General features: G+C 43.0%; 1 long non-coding RNA gene across 1 annotated transcript; it reads left to right on the forward strand.

Annotated features, from left to right (window-relative positions):
- Positions 1-13,705: 13,705 nt before the first annotated feature.
- LOC123741607 (uncharacterized) lies at positions 13,706-15,584 on the forward strand. The gene is made up of 4 exons (XR_006769062.2): positions 13,706-13,902; positions 14,403-14,513; positions 14,611-14,687; positions 15,157-15,584. It is a non-coding gene; the product is annotated as an uncharacterized LOC123741607 (long non-coding RNA).
- The last annotated feature ends 1,183 nt before the right edge of the window (positions 15,585-16,767 follow it).

Here is a 16,767-nt window from a genome sequence, read left to right on the forward strand (position 1 = left end):
TAGATATTATATATTTTTTTTTACAAACGCACCCATTGTATTGTTGTTTAGTGGGCACTTGAGTTTCAATTTGTATTAGTCGCATGTATGGGACACGCATGGTATACATCCTTCAACGAAATATTTACTTGCAGGTTCCTTCTTGACAATGTAACAACAATGAGGAATAGTACAAAATAAGAATATGAACATAAAGTAAATGGCAGTAGAATATTGGACATTACCAGGGACGTTACTGGATAAAGTAATGTGCAGATATCATTAAATACACAAAACCAGCAAACGGATCTCAAAACCTCATACAGAATTTATGGAATTTAATTAAATAAATACTGTAATCAAACTCGTATACTGCAGGCATGTGTATGTGTTTGGTGTTAAGGGAATGTGTTTGGTGTTCAGGGAATGTGTTTGGTGTTCAGGGCATATTTTTGTTGTTCAGGGCATGTTTTTGTTGTTCAGGGCATGTGTTTGGTGTTCAGGGCATGTGTTTGGTGTTCAGGGCATGTGTTTGGTGTTCAGGGCATGTGTTTGGTGTTGGTGTTCAGGGCATGTGTTTGGTGTTCAGGGCATGTGTTTGGTGTTCAGGGCATGTGTTTGGTGTTCAGGGCATGTGTTTGGTGTTGGTGTTCAGGGCATGTGTTTGGTGTTCAGGGCATGTGTTTGGTGTTCAGGGCATTTGTTTGGTGTTGGTGTTCAGGGCATGTGTTTGGTGTTCAGGGCATGTGTTTGGTGTTCAGGGCATGTGTTTGGTGTTCAGGGCATGTGTTTGGTGTTCAGGGCATGTGTTTGGTGTTGGTGTTCAGGGCATGTGTTTGGTGTTCAGGGCATGTGTTTGGTGTTCAGGGAATGTGTATCAGTGGCGGTCAGTGCCGTTAAAGATGAGGGAGGACAGTGACACATGGACAGATAGTGACATTCAGTAGCGCCTTGTACACTAGTGCCTGAATCTAGCTGATATAGGGTGTAATCATTAGTCCAACAGTTGCAAACAAGAGTAGGGCTGTGGCGGTCACGAAATTTCGTCAGCCTGTGATTGTCAAGCAAATAACTGTTGGTTTTACGGTAATTGACCATTAATTAACATAAACACATTTAGCATCTCCTGGCTTCCACACAAGCCATTTTAAAAAGTTTAATAAATCCATGTAATATAGCCTACACCTTCACAATAAATCCATTATTTATTTTAGACATGTCTAAAGAAGCATGATTTGAAGAAAATGTAGTCAATTTCAGAAGAAAAGAATAGCATACTCTGAGTTATCCTTATGTTGGGTCCTGATGTGGCTATGCCAAATGGCTGTGGGCTACACTAGTTCATTTAGCAGACAAGATTTGCTTATAATTCAGTGACATTATTTTATAGTATGAAGAATACAATTGAACAAAGCTGAATAAAATATAAATATTTTCTTCAAACTATTTGGAGTGCGCACATGCGGCTATTCTGTGTTGTGCGGTTTACAAAGAAATAGGTCCTCCTATATGCATAATTTAGAGTTATTAATGTAACTTTAGTTGTTCTACAAACATTAGGCTATATGTTTTGATGTTTAATACATTCCAAGGCTGCATGATGAGACCCTCATGATGATTTGAAAAAAGTCGCTTGAAAGGCATGAGCTCTGCTTTGTTTTTCTTTGCACAGGCTGTACACACTACATCAGTCTCTCATTCACAATTTGACAAGCACTTGATAATACCTCGAATTTCACGGTGGCATCCCCTTTGTGGCCGTAATGCACCCTAAAAAAATCCATGCCTTTTGCGGTCTGGAGTGCTACTTTGTGCCCTTCTCCCTGAGTGTGCTGCGCAATCCGAAGCATCTCTCACTCACACTCGGGTTTTTCTCACAGGCTACAAGTGAAGACATACATCGGGGACACAACTCTGCGCGTCCTTATCCAATTCCGAGGTGCATATTGAAGATATTGGAAGAACTATCCACATTTATATTTCGTCAACCAACAAGATGACTAGGCATAACGAACAGCAAAAGCACTAGCCTATGTCAATCTACTATCCCATAGTACAAAAGTTGACCTACTGTGCAATAAATAAATATTCCAAACATTGTTTGGGACAGTTGTGGGATGCGATAGATCCCAAATTAATACAACGACTAGCATCCCCCCAAAAAATGTTAAGCAATGTGGCTGACGCAACATAGAACGTTTAGCTTAAAATGTTGATACATTATTCAGCTATTTCTTCACATTATAAGCGCAGCAATGCGCACATGGTAGTAGGCTATAAGCGCAAATGTTTCATTAGCGGAAAACACCATTATCAAAAGCGTCCGCAAATGCAATTATGCATATAATGCTTTTATTATAAAGGTGCATTTTCATGGTGAAAATGATCTTCCCCAAACTTGAAACTCACATGCTGCTTATATATGCCTGTTAGGCTCCACACCCCTTGTAAAGTGGATTAATGTGCCTAATTTTAAGACGTTATTTGGCCACTTTAGTTGTGATACAAACCTTATTAAAACATATAGGCCTATGGGCTAGGCTACATGAGGTGTGTGACTATGATTAAAAAAATTCGCAAAAAAAAGGCTTTGTTTCTTATGCTGGGCATCATTCACAAGTAATAATATATAATTCACAAGTGATAGGCTAATATTGTCACCCCTCAGACTATTCTTGATTTAATCTTGTCTTTACATATACTACATAATATATGTGTGTAATTTGTTTTGATTTAGAATGGACACTTTTTACAATGGACGCTTTTCCCCGTGGTTTATTTTCATGCCAGCCAGATAGTCTATACTCCTGTTGCAAATATAAGAAATGTGCTTAATATTAGGAAGGTTGAGAAATAAATATAGTAGGCCTAGCATATAGAAAGCTGATGGGATCCTCCTCTTTTTATTAGCGGCCATCACTCTGTTTTCTCCCGCAATTGCAGAGCCTATGGAAATGTTGCGCAACATGAGCTCATGGGCCCTCAAGGAGTATTTGATAGAATTTGCAAATACATTTGCATTGATGTCAGAGTGATTAGAGGAACAATGGAGTGCTGAGTCCCAGGCAGTTAGCAAGTTTGGTAAGCTACTATTGACCAGCATCAGAGCTTGGAGAAACCTAATTACCATGACTAAACAGTCATCTTGAATTTGACTGCCTTCATGACTCGTGACCGCAGGTGTGGCGGTAATATGGTCACCCCAACAGCCCTAAATGAGAGTTTCTATTGGAGAAATTCAGGTATGTTTATCCCTGTTTTGTTCCGTTTGCTTCCAATTTAAGAAACGTTTTTCAACCGAATCGGCGAAATGAATACAACCCTGATCATGCATAGGTAGAGCTGGCGCTTTCAAGGAGCGGGACTCTAACTCGGAAGCTTATGAGAAAACACCACTATGCCCTCCGACGAACCATCAAACAGGCAAAGCATCAATAGAGGACTAAGTTTGAATCGTACTACACCGGCTCCGACGCACGTCGGATGTGGCAGGTCTTCCAAACCATTACAGACTACAAAGGGAAGCACAGCCGCGAGCTGCCCAGTGACACAAGCCTACCACAAGCCACAAGCCTACCAGACGAACTAAACTACTTCTATGCTCGCTTCGAGGCAAATAACACTGAAACATGCATGAGAGCACCAGCTGTTCCGGACAACTGTGTGATCACGCTCTCCGCAGCTGATGTAAGACCTTTAAACAGGGCCAGACGGATTACCAGGATGTGTACTGCGAGCATGCGCTGATCAACTGGCAAGTGTCTTGACTGACATTTTCAATCTCTCCCTGTCCGAGTCTGTAATACCAACATGTTTTAAGCAGACCACCATAGTCCCTGTGCCCAAGAACACTAAGGTAACCTGCCTAAATGACTACCGACTAATAGCACTCACGTCTGTAGCCATGAAGTGCTTTGAAAGACTGGTCATGGCTCACATCAACACCATTATCCCAGAAACCCTTGACCCACTCCAATTTGCATACCGCCCTTTCCCACCTAGACAAAAGGAACACCTATGTGAGAATGCTATTCATTGACTACATTTCAGCGTTCAACACCATAGTGCCCTCAAAGCTCATCACTAAGCTAAGTACCCTGGGACTAAACACCTCCCTCTGCAACTGGATCCTGGACTTCCTGACAGGCCACCCCCAGGTGGTAAGGGTAAGTAACAACACATCCGTCACGCTGATCCTCAACACAGGGGCCCCTCAGGGGTGCGTGCTCAGTCCCCTCCTGTACTCCCTGTTCACTCATGACTGCACGGCCAGGCACGACTCCAACACCATCATTAAGTTTGCCGATGACACAACAGCAGTAGGCCTGATCACCGACAATGACGAGACAGCCTATAGGGAGGAGGTCAGAGACCTGACAGTGTGGTACCAGGACAACAACCTCTCCCTCAACATGATCAATACAAAGGAGATGATTGTGGACTACAGGAAAAGGAGGACCGAGCACGCCCCCATTCTCATCGACGAGGCTGCGGTGGAGCAGGTTCAGAGCTTAAAGTTCCTTGGTGTCCACATCACCAACAAACTAACATGGTCCAAGCACACCAAGACAGTCGTGAAGAGGGCACGACAAAACCTATTCCCCCTCAGGAGACTGAAAAGATTTGGCATGGGTCCACAAATCCTCAAAAGGTTGCACAGCTGCACCAACGAGAGCATCCTGACTGGTTGCATCACTGCCTGGTATGGCAACTGCTCGGCCTCCGACCGCAAGGCACTACAGAGGGTAGTGCGAATGGCCCAGTACATCACTGGGGCCAAGCTTCCTGCCATCCAGGACCTCTATACCAGGCGGTGTCAGAGGAAGGCTCTAAAAATTGTCAAAGACTCCAGCCACCCTAGTCATAGACTGTTCTCTCTGCTACCGCATGGCAAGCGGTACTGGAGCGCCAAGTCTAGGTCCAAGAGGCTTCTAAATAGCTTCAACCTGCAAGGCATGAAACTACTGAACATCTAATCAAATGGCTACCCTTTTACACTGCTGCTACTCTCTGTTATTATCTATGCATAGTCACTTTAATAACTCTACCTACATGTACATATTACCTCAAATACCTCAATAACCGGTTCCCCCTCACATTGACTCTGTACCAGTACCAGTACCCTCTGTATATAGCCTCGCTGTTGTTATTTTACTACTTTAATTATTTGTTACTTTTATTTATCATTCTTATTTTTTTAGGTATATATGTAATTTTTATATATTTTTTATATTTTTAACTGCATTGTTGGTTAGGGCTTGCAAGTAAGCATTTCACTGTAAGGTGAAATGCTTACTTGTACCTGTTCTATTCGGCACATGTGACAAATACATTTTTATTTGATTTGAGACACAGTTCACTTTCATAGAATCCACGTTGTATTCCTTCTAGCATCTATGTGCTCTTCTCCTCTCACGTCTTCCCTTTGTTTGTGGACTTGCATAACACATAACCTGCATAACTGTATGTGACCAAGCAAAAAAAAACTTTTCAAGCCAAACCGCTACACATCGTTGTCACCATATTAACTAAAGTAACGTCATAGTCAGCATAGCTAATAGAACTAACACGTTTGTAAACCCGCTACAATCATGCAGTAATGTTAAATTGTACAGTCAAGTAAGAAGTTACACCAGCGGGCCCCGGTGGCAAAAAAATCATAAAACCAAAAGCTTACCTTGACTTGGAAGAGTTCCAGTGCTGTGTTGGAAAATCATAGCCAGCTAGCTAACGTAGCATCCCTCTGTTTGAGCAGGGTGTTTCAGTGTGCTAAACTAGCTAGCTGCATTTGCTAGCTAAGTAAGTGAAACTGAAAGTGAAAAAAAGACACTTTCTCTCTTGCTTCTCCTTCATTTTGGAAGAAATTGATTTGTCAATGTACCCAGAGGACGGAAGCTAGCTGTCCTCCGGCTACACCATGGTGCTACCCTACAGAGTGCTGTTGATGCTACCGTAGACCATATTTGGAAAATAGGGTGTTTTAATCAATTCTTTGGTGACGTGATTATATTTAGTATAGGTGTATCTAAAAAGGTTAACGTTTTTTTATGTTTTACAATTTTTATTTTTATGAAATTCACTGAGGAGCGTCCACTGATGTGTATGTGTTTGTTTTTCAGGGCATGTGTATGTGTTTGTTTTTCAGGGCATGTGTATGTGTTTGGTGTTCAAGGGGTTACCGTTAACATTTTTAAACAAGACCGCAACAGACAAATGTCCATTTCACGATGGACAAAGAGATACTATTCTGTATGCAGTCTCTCTAGACAGACGAGTTGCCTCCCACAATGTAACCAATGTTCCAACATACACTAGGCCTGGAATTTCCGAGACTATTCAGTACGGACAAGCATGGAGTAGCATTAATGGGAAAAAAGTACTATTCAGTATGGGGAATGTAGTGTTAGTGGGAAAAATGTACTCTTCCATATGGGGAATGTAGGATACCTAGTCAGTTGTACAACTGAAATGTGCCTTCCACATTTAACCCAACCCCTCTGAATCGGAATTGCCTTTATTTTTCAGAACAAGAATAGACTGACGAGTTTCAGAAGAAAGGTCTTTGTTTTTGGCCATTTTGAGCCTGGAATCGAACCCACAAATGCTGATGCTACAGATACTCAACTAGGCTAAAGAAGGCCAGTTTTTATTGCTTCTTTAATCAGCACAACCGTTTTCAGCTGTGCTAACATAATTGTAAAAGGGTTTTCTAATTTCTAGCCTTTTAAAATGATAAACTTGGATTAGCTAACACAACGTGCCATTGGAACACAGGGGTGATGGTTGCTGATAATGGGCCTCTACGCCTATGTAGATATTCCATAAAAAATCAACCGTTTCCAGCTACAATAGTCATTTACAACATTAACAATATCTACACTGTATTTTTGATCAGTTTGATGTTATTTTTCGGACAAAAAATTGCTTTTCTTTCAAAAAACAAGGACATTTCTAAGTGACCCCAAACTTTTGAATGGTAGTGTATTTATAAACATATTCAAATAATTTCTTTGCTCAAGTCATAATAAATCAAATAAAAAATCCATCAAAATCTGTCTGTTTAAGATAGAGATATCTGTTTTTTGATCGGGCTGCGTCTCAAGCATGACCATATCTACATATGAGGACATCAAGGTCCAGACCTCTGTAATTCTTCCTAATTTGAAAAAAAGTAGATTCATAAAAATATATATTTTGTATACTAAGAAAATCAATTAATCACGCCTGCTCCTTTGCAAAAGACTGGAATGATGAACTGTATTTTGTTCGTTATGTTCTCCTGCGTCCCCTGGATTTGTTTTAGCAGCAAATTCACCACTCTCTCCAACGGCTAACTCTGTCCTCTCACGGCACAGGCCGAACCAACTACTCCAGCTCGGAGTCGGCTAACTAGAGAAGTAGATAATGGATACATCTCTGATAGTTTTAAAATATCAAGAGCAGTGAGACAGGGTTGCTCGCTCTCACTGTATCTATCTCTAATTGGAATTGAAATACGAGCTATAAAGTTGATAAATAATAGAGATCGAAGGATTAGACATGTTTGGTTTTATGACCAAGATGTCTACCTTTGCAGAAGATGCCACCTTCCATCTCCGTCCTTGACCGGCCTCCATAAGTGCCCTCACCAAAGATTTAGATGGTTTTGCCAATCTATCCGGTCTGAAACCAAATCATGACAAGTGCTCACTACTTCGACTGGGATCTTTGTATTACCATGTAGTGTACCAATTACATGGCCAGATGGGCTAGTAAATGTTCTTGTAATACATACAGTGCATTAGGAAAGTATTCAGACCCCTTTCCTTTTTCTGCATTTTGTTACATTACAGCCTTATTCTAAAATGTATGAAATTAAAACAAATTATCATTCATCTACACACAATACCCCATAATTCAATTTTTCTTTGCAAATGTAAAAAATACAGAAATACCTTATTTACATAATTATTCAGACCCTTTTCTATGAGACTCAGGCGCATCCTGTATCAATTGATCATCCTTGTGATGTTTCTACAACTTGATTGGAGTCCACCTATGATAAATTCAAATGATTGGACGTGATTTGGAAAGGCACAAACCTTTCTATATAAGGTCCCACAGTTGACTATGCATGTCAGAGCAAACATCAAGCCATGAGGACAAAGGAATAGTCTAAAGAGCTCAGAGACAGGATTGTGTTGAGGCACAGGTCTGGGGAAGGGTACCAAAACATTTCTGCAGCATTGAAGTTCCCCAAGAACACAGTGGCCTCCATCATTTTTAAATGGAAGAAGTTTGGAACCACCAAGACTCTTCCTAGAGCTGGTCACCCGGCTAAACTGAGCAAACGAGGGAGAAGGGCCATGGTCAGGGAGGTGACCAAGAACCCGATGGACACTCTGACTGAGCTCCAGAGTTCCTCTGTGGAGATGGGATGAACCTTCCAGAAGGATAACCATCTCTGCAGCACTCCCCTAATCAGGCCTTTATGGTCGAGTGGCCAGACAGAAGCCACTCCTCAGTAAAAGGCACATGACAGCCTGCTTGGAGTTTGTCAAAGAGAACCTAAAGGACTCTCACACCATGAGAGACAAAATTCCGTAGTTTGATGAAACCAAGATTGAACTCTTGAGCCTAAATACCAATCATCATGTCTAGAGGAAACCTGGCACCATCCCTACGGTGAAGCATGGTGGTGGCAGCATCATGCTGTGGGGATGTTTTTCAGAGGCAGGGACTGGGAGACTAGTCAGGATCGAGGGAAAGATGAACGGAGCAAAGTACAGAGAGATCCATGATGAAAACCTTCTCCAGAGGGCTCAAGACCTCAGACTGGGGCGAAGGTTCACCTTCCAACAGGACAACGACCCTAAGCAGACAGCCAAGACAGCGCAGGAGTAGCTTCGGGACAAGTCTCTGAATGTCCTTGAGTGGCACAACCAGAGCCTGGACTTGATCCCGATCTAACATCTCTGGAGAGACCTGAAAATAGCTTGTTTGTGTCACGTCCTGACCATAGAAAGCTTTTATTTTCTATGGTAGAGTAGGTCAGGGCGTGACTGGGGGTTTAGTCAAGTTTATTATTTCTATGTGGGGTTCTAGGTTTGTTTTTCTATGTTGGTGATTGTGTATGATTCCCAATTAGAGGCAGCTTGTAATCGTTGTCTCTAATTGGGGATCATACTTAAGTAGCATGTTTTTCCACCTGTGGCTTATAGGATATTGTTTATGTGTAGTTGCATTGTCGTCATGGTTCGTTTATTCTTTATTGTTTTTGTATTTTTTCTACGTTTCACTTTCTAATAAATTATGTGGAATGCTACTCACGCTGCGCCTTGGTCTGATTATTCCAACGAACGTGACAGAATATCCCATCAAACCAGGACCAAGCAGCGTGTCCGGGAAGAAATGGCATCCTGGTCTTTGGAGGAGATCAGGGAGAAGATAATTAGACCTGGAAGGAAATAATGGAAGGACAGGAGATCCTTCCTTGGCAGGAGTCACAGCAGACGCAAGGAAAGAAGGAGGATCAAAGATGACTCCAGAGTTCGCAACCACGACGGAAGCCCGAGAGACAGCCCGAAAAAGTTTTTGGGGAGGGGGGGCACATGGAGTGGTCGGCAGAGCCGAGGAGTGAGTCAGAGACCGAGGAGGAATATTGGGACAGATTGAGCGAGGAATGGGCGGTGAAAGTTGAGGAGAGTGATGAGAGAGAGCTGTTGTTTTGGTGTAGTATGCATGAGATTCGCCCTGAGGAGTGTGTTAGCCGTCCGAGGCCACCTGAGTCAGCTCCTCGTACTTGTCCTGAGAAGTGTGTTAAAGTTCCGGTACAATTGATGCCGGCTATACGCACCAGGTCTCCAGTATGCCTTCACAGCCCAGTACGTCCTGTGCCATCTCCCCGTACTCACCGTAGGGAGCGAGTGACCGATCAGGCACCATGTTTTGCGGTGATACGCACGGCGTCTCCAGTGCGCATCCACTGCCCGGTGTGTTCTGTGCCAGCTCCTCGCACTTGCCAGTCGAAAGTGGGCATCTGTCCAGGACGGGTGGTGCCAGCTCAGCGCGCCTGGTCTCCAGTGCGCCTCCTCGGTCCAGGATATCCTGTGCCGGCTCTACGCACTGTGTCCCCAGTGCACCCAGTGCGTCCTGTGCCAGCTCCCCGCACTTACCGTACGAAGGTGGTCATCTGTCCAGGACGCATTGTGCCAGCTCTACGCCCCAAGCCTCGAGTGATGATCCATGGCCCGAAGCCGCCAGTGATGAGCCATGGCCCGGAGCCTCCAGAGACGATCCAAGGTCCGGAGTCTCCAGCGACGGTCTGCAGTCCAGAGCCTCCAGCGACGGTCGGCAGTCCAGAGCTTCCGGCGACAGTTCCCAGTCCAGAGCTTCCAGCGACGGTCGGCAGTCCGGAACCTCCTGAGACGGTCCACGGTCCGGAACCTGCTGAGGCTGGATCCGCAGGATGAGCGGGTTCTTTGGCCCACACCAGAGCCGCCTCTGATGCTGGCGGATCCGCAGGATGAGAGGGTTCTTCGTCCTGCACCAGAGCCACCACCAACACTAGACACCACCGCCCAACCCTCCCTTTTTGTTTCAGGTTTTGCAGTCGGAGTCCGCACCCTTGGGGGGATACTGTCACATCCTGACCATAGAAAGCTTTTATTTTCTATGGTAGAGTAGGTCAGGGTGTGACTGGGGGGTTAGTCTAGTTTATTATTTCTATGTGGGATTCTAGGTTTGTTTTTCTATGTTGGTGATTGTGTATGATTCCCAATTAGAGGCAGCTGGTAATCGTTGTCTCTAATTGGGGATCATACTTAAGTAGCATGTTTTTCCACCTGTGGCTTATGGGATATTGTTTATGTGTAGTTGCATTGTCGTCACGGTTCGTTTATACTTTATTGTTTTTGTATTTTTCTAAGTTTCACTTTCTAATAAATTATGTGGAATGCTACTCACGCTGCGCCTTGGTCTGATTATTCCAACGAACGTGACAGAATATCCCATCAAACCAGGACCAAGCAGCGTGTCCGGGAAGAAATGGCATCCTGGTCTTTGGAGGAGATCAGGGAGAAGATAATTAGACCTGGGAGGAAATAATGGAAGGACAGGAGATCCTTCCTTGGCAGGAGTCACAGCAGACGCAAGGAAAGAAGGAGGATCAAAGATGACTCCAGAGTTCGCAACCACGACGGAAGCCCGAGAGACAGCCCGAAAAAGTTTTTGGGGAGGGGGGGCACATGGAGTGGTCGGCAGAGCCGAGGAGTGAGTCAGAGACCGAGGAGGAATATTGGGACAGATTGAGCGAGGAATGGGCGGTGAAAGTTGAGGAGAGTGATGAGAGAGAGCTGTTGTTTTGGTGTAGTATGCATGAGATTCGCCCTGAGGAGTGTGTTAGCCGTCCGAGGCCACCTGAGTCAGCTCCTCGTACTTGTCCTGAGAAGTGTGTTAAAGTTCCGGTACAATTGATGCCGGCTATACGCACCAGGTCTCCAGTATGCCTTCACAGCCCAGTACGTCCTGTGCCATCTCCCCGTACTCACCGTAGGGAGCGAGTGACCGATCAGGCACCATGTTTTGCGGTGATACGCACGGCGTCTCCAGTGCGCATCCACTGCCCGGTGTGTTCTGTGCCAGCTCCTCGCACTTGCCGGTCGAAAGTGGGCATCTGTCCAGGACGGGTGGTGCCAGCTCAGCGCGCCTGGTCTCCAGTGCGCCTCCTCGGTCCAGGATATCCTGTGCCGGCTCTACGCACTGTGTCCCCAGTGCACCCAGTGCGTCCTGTGCCAGCTCCCCGCACTTACCGTACGAAGGTGGTCATCTGTCCAGGACGCATTGTGCCAGCTCTACGCCCCAAGCCTCGAGTGATGATCCATGGCCCGAAGCCGCCAGTGATGAGCCATGGCCCGGAGCCTCCAGAGACGATCCAAGGTCCGGAGTCTCCAGCGACGGTCTGCAGTCCAGAGCCTCCAGCGACGGTCGGCAGTCCAGAGCTTCCGGCGACAGTTCCCAGTCCAGAGCTTCCAGCGACGGTCGGCAGTCCGGAACCTCCTGAGACGGTCCACGGTCCGGAACCTGCTGAGGCTGGATCCGCAGGATGAGCGGGTTCTTTGGCCCACACCAGAGCCGCCTCTGATGCTGGCGGATCCGCAGGATGAGAGGGTTCTTCGTCCTGCACCAGAGCCACCACCAACACTAGACACCACCGCCCAACCCTCCCTTTTTGTTTCAGGTTTTGCAGTCGGAGTCCGCACCCTTGGGGGGATACTGTCACATCCTGACCATAGAAAGCTTTTATTTTCTATGGTAGAGTAGGTCAGGGTGTGACTGGGGGGTTAGTCTAGTTTATTATTTCTATGTGGGATTCTAGGTTTGTTTTTCTATGTTGGTGATTGTGTATGATTCCCAATTAGAGGCAGCTGGTAATCGTTGTCTCTAATTGGGGATCATACTTAAGTAGCATGTTTTTCCACCTGTGGCTTATGGGATATTGTTTATGTGTAGTTGCATTGTCGTCACGGTTCGTTTATACTTTATTGTTTTTGTATTTTTCTAAGTTTCACTTTCTAACAAAATATGTGGAACGCTACTCACGCTACTCATTCCAACGAACGTGACAGTTTGCATGTTTTTTAGTTATTTTTTTTTACAAACAGGGACAACTGGCATTGATGAGAAATATACTTAAATAATATGCGATTTACCTTTTCTTTGAAATGCACATATTTTCCATTTGTCAGCTAACCTTTATAGAATTGTATATTTTCCATTTGTCAGCTAACCTTTATAGAATTGTATTGTAAATGTGCATAAAAAATATGTACTTTGTCTAAATTCATTTTTACTCCTGGCAATGTATTTCTGGATATATCCCAATAAAATAGATGGTTGTGTTACGTCCGTTGTTGGAATGAGACCAAGGTGCAGCGTGGTAGGCGTACATTTTCTTTTATTAACAATGACACCGGGAAAAACAACGAAATACGAAACGAACGTAAAGCTATATGCAGTGCAGAAAGCAACTACACACAAACAAGATCCCACAATCACAGGTGGGAAAAAGGGCTGCCTAAGTAGGATCCCCAATCAGAGACAACGATAAACAGCTGCCTCTGATTGGGAACCATACTAGGCCAACAAAGAAATAGAAACATAGATATGCCCACCCAAGTCACACCCTGACCTAACAAAATAGAGAATAAAAAAGGCTCTCTAAGGTCAGGGCGTGACAGGTTGCTTGTCAGAATGACCAATTAGTGGATAATACACTTGTTTTGTTTAAATGCCCAATGTGGTCAAAAACACGTTTTTTTCTGTGTTTTATATATATTTCCACACTATGAGGTTGGATTAATACTGTAAAAATTATGATAATGCCCTTTTAGAGTAAGAGCTGTTTGAAAAGACCACCTGAAATGTAAGCCTGTTTTGGGGGCAAAATTCTTGCTTGAGAAATTGCTCTTTGTTAAGAAGCAATTTTTGTTTCTTTTAGACATTTTAATTGAAAACAATCACAGTAAGGTGCTTAATTGTTACCCAGAAATGATGTGATATTGAGATTAAAAAAATGGCTTCATTGGACCTTTAAAAAAATACTGGTTGAGGTTTTGACAAAAAATCTTGTGAGACAGATATATGGAACAACTTCCTCATAACTATTAAAATAGTTCAAGAGGAGGCGGTCTGACCTTTTTCTGAAATCACTTGTGCCTCAAATGAATTTTTGAAAACCTGGCCATTATTTAAAAGGCCAATCCCTCCCACGATGAATAGAGGAGACAACTTCCTCATGCTGAACAAAGATTGTCAGACGGACTCGCTGAACAGAATCTTCCCACATCACAGCTCAGTCGGTGCTCTCGGTCTTCTGAAACAACATCATGCTTTTCCTATTATTTTGTATTGGATGTGTTGCTTTGTCTGCAGGGCAATCCTTTGGTAAGTTATCAATTTAACATGTTTTTAATGTTCATGATTTAAAAAGAAAATTATGTCAGAGGTTTAGTCCAGAAAACAATGACTGTTGAAGCATGACCAAACCCAGATATCAGTGAAGACACGTGTCTTCCAGTCATTAGTAGTGAGCATAAGTCAACAACAACAAAAATTATATGTGGAAAAGAATAGAACAATACAACTGAACAAATCAGATGATTGAATGTGGATCAAATGCTGATATTTAAAATATAGTAGGAAGTAGAGAAGTGTGATGACTACTGTGAAACGACTATATTTTGTATTTTTGTGTTGCTTGTTGTGATCATAAAGTAGATATACTAGAATGGGTACTAGTCTGTTTGGGCTTTTCATTCCACTCCTTATAATGTAATGTTTTGTATGTGACACAGGAGTACAGGGAGTGGAATGTTTAGCCTAAAACAGGTATGGATGTCAGGCTAATGAGAGATACAGCTTCATGTCAATATTTACCCCATCAGCTTCAACACCTACAATGGGACCAAGGACTACCACGACACAGGTGACAACACCTCCAACTCTTACTATCCCTTACGTGGACCCACCTTTTGGTACTAAACCACTGGAAAGTGGTGGGTATTTAAGCATAAAGCAAATACATTGAATTATGATACTTGGCTAAATGTCTTTATATACTGAAATAATTTGAATATTCTTGCCCAAATATAGGATTTGCAATTCTTCAGGTCGCTGTCCAATCTTATCAGGAGCTAAATGAGACTACAGTTGATTCTTTCTTCAGTCAGGTAATATTTAGACCCCAGTTGATCCAGTCTAGAGTCAGGTAATATTTAGACCCCAGTTTATCCAGTCTAGAGTCAGGTGACATTTAGACCCCAGTTTATCCAGTCTAGAGTCAGGTAATATTTAGACCCCAGTTTATCCAGTCTAGAGTCAGGAAATATTTAGACCCCAGTTTATCCAGTCTAGAGTCAGGTAATATTTAGACCCCAGTTTATCCAGTCTAGAGTCAGCTGACATTTAGACCACAGTTGATCCAGTCTTGAGTCAGGTAACATTTCCTCATTCAATCATGGTGGTTTGCTTTTTTTTGTTGTCTTCTTATCTATATCCCAGGTAGCAATGTATGTATATATTTTATATAAAGTTCCAATGCATATGATTTATCTATTATACAAGTATTTATATTGGAAAATAAGATCTAGATTAGATGAGCTTGAGTTGAACTAAATAGTGATCTATTTTCTCTACTAGATCTACGACATAGCTCAGGCACAGCGACCTGATCTGAAATTTCGACTGACCGTGAAACATATCCAGAAAGTTTGATGGATTATGATTCAAGGCATAGCAGATTGAAGTTCTAATGGTACATCATGTTCTGCAGATGTGAACTATTGTACTGTATTTTCAATGATTTTATGCTGTTTAATATCAGTCATTTTATTCATGTTAATAATATATTTGAATGTATAATTTAATTAACTTATATTGACTTGCTGCACATTCCAATTACCATCTGGTGGAGGAGTTTTAATTCAAGAGTTTTGTCACAACTTTTCCCACTTTAATAGAATCTTGTCATCTGCTTCCAGTGTTTTCTGATGGATTTGATGTTGGACTGAATAGTCTTAACTACTGTAATCTTTTCTTTGGCTATAAACATGTTACAAATACTGCAACTGTTCTCACACTCATGTTAATTCAACAGATCCAATGACTTCAGTCTTTTTTTATATCAAACATAAGGTGACTTCCCTGAAAAGAAAAGTCCAACCCACCCCCCAAAAATGTATACGTAACTTTTTTCATTCATAAAAAAAGAAACAATAATGACAATGTTGTGTACAAATTAAGCTAAACCTTGATAACTACTAGCCACATTTTTTTGTGCAAGCAAGGGGTTTCTCTCCAAAGCTAAAATCAGTTGGTGTATTAATTTACAAGACAAACATAAATATTGTTAAGAGTTTTTAATTGAGTATTCACAAATATCAATGTAAAAAATGTACCATGTGAACGACGTTTGAAACGAAGTCACGTAGGCCTATGTTAATATGAACATACAGAACCAGAGGGCTCCAGAGAGTGTAGCCTACATTTATTTTATTTTACCTGAGTCGCCAACAGCATACCATCCTGCATCCCACTGCTGGCTTGCTTCTGAAGCTAAGCAGGGTTGGCCTTGGATGGGAGACCAGATGCTGCTGGAAGTGGTGTTGGAGGGCTAGTAGGAGGCACCTTTTCCTTTGGTCTAAAAATAGTATCCCAATGCCCCAGGGCAGTGATTGGACACGTTAAACAGGTGTCTTGACTCTCTGTGGTCACTAAAGATCTCATGGCGCTTATCGTAAGAGTAGGGGTGTTAACCCTGGTGTCCTGGCCGAATTCCCAATCTGGCCCACATACCATCAAGGTCACCTAATCATCCCCAGTTTAGAATTGGCTCGTTCTTCCCCCCCTCCTCTCCCCTGTAACTATTCCCCAGGTCGTTGATGTAAATGAGAAAGTGTTCTCAGTCAACATGCCTAGTTATCTGTATAACCAGGTAAGTCAATTAAGAACAAATTCTTATTTAGAATGACGGCCTAACCTGGACGACACGGCCAATTGTGCGCTGCCCTATGGGACTCCCAATCACAACTGGTTGTGATACAGCCTGGAATCGAGACAGGGTCTGTAGTGACACCTCTAGCACTGAAATGCAGTGCCTTAGACCACTGCACAGTTCGGGATCTGTATAACATTAGTATTACTTCCCAAATCCTTCTGCTGAAACGCTTAACTGTACAGTTGGCTGATTCATATGTGAGGCAAATCCAGTTGTTGGTGTAATCCTTGAACTTTACTGAGCCCACTTCCTGC

Source organism: Salmo salar, chromosome 03, assembly GCF_965601325.2.
Source record: "Salmo salar chromosome 03, fSalSal1, whole genome shotgun sequence".
NCBI classification, from domain to species: domain Eukaryota; kingdom Metazoa; phylum Chordata; class Actinopteri; order Salmoniformes; family Salmonidae; genus Salmo; species Salmo salar.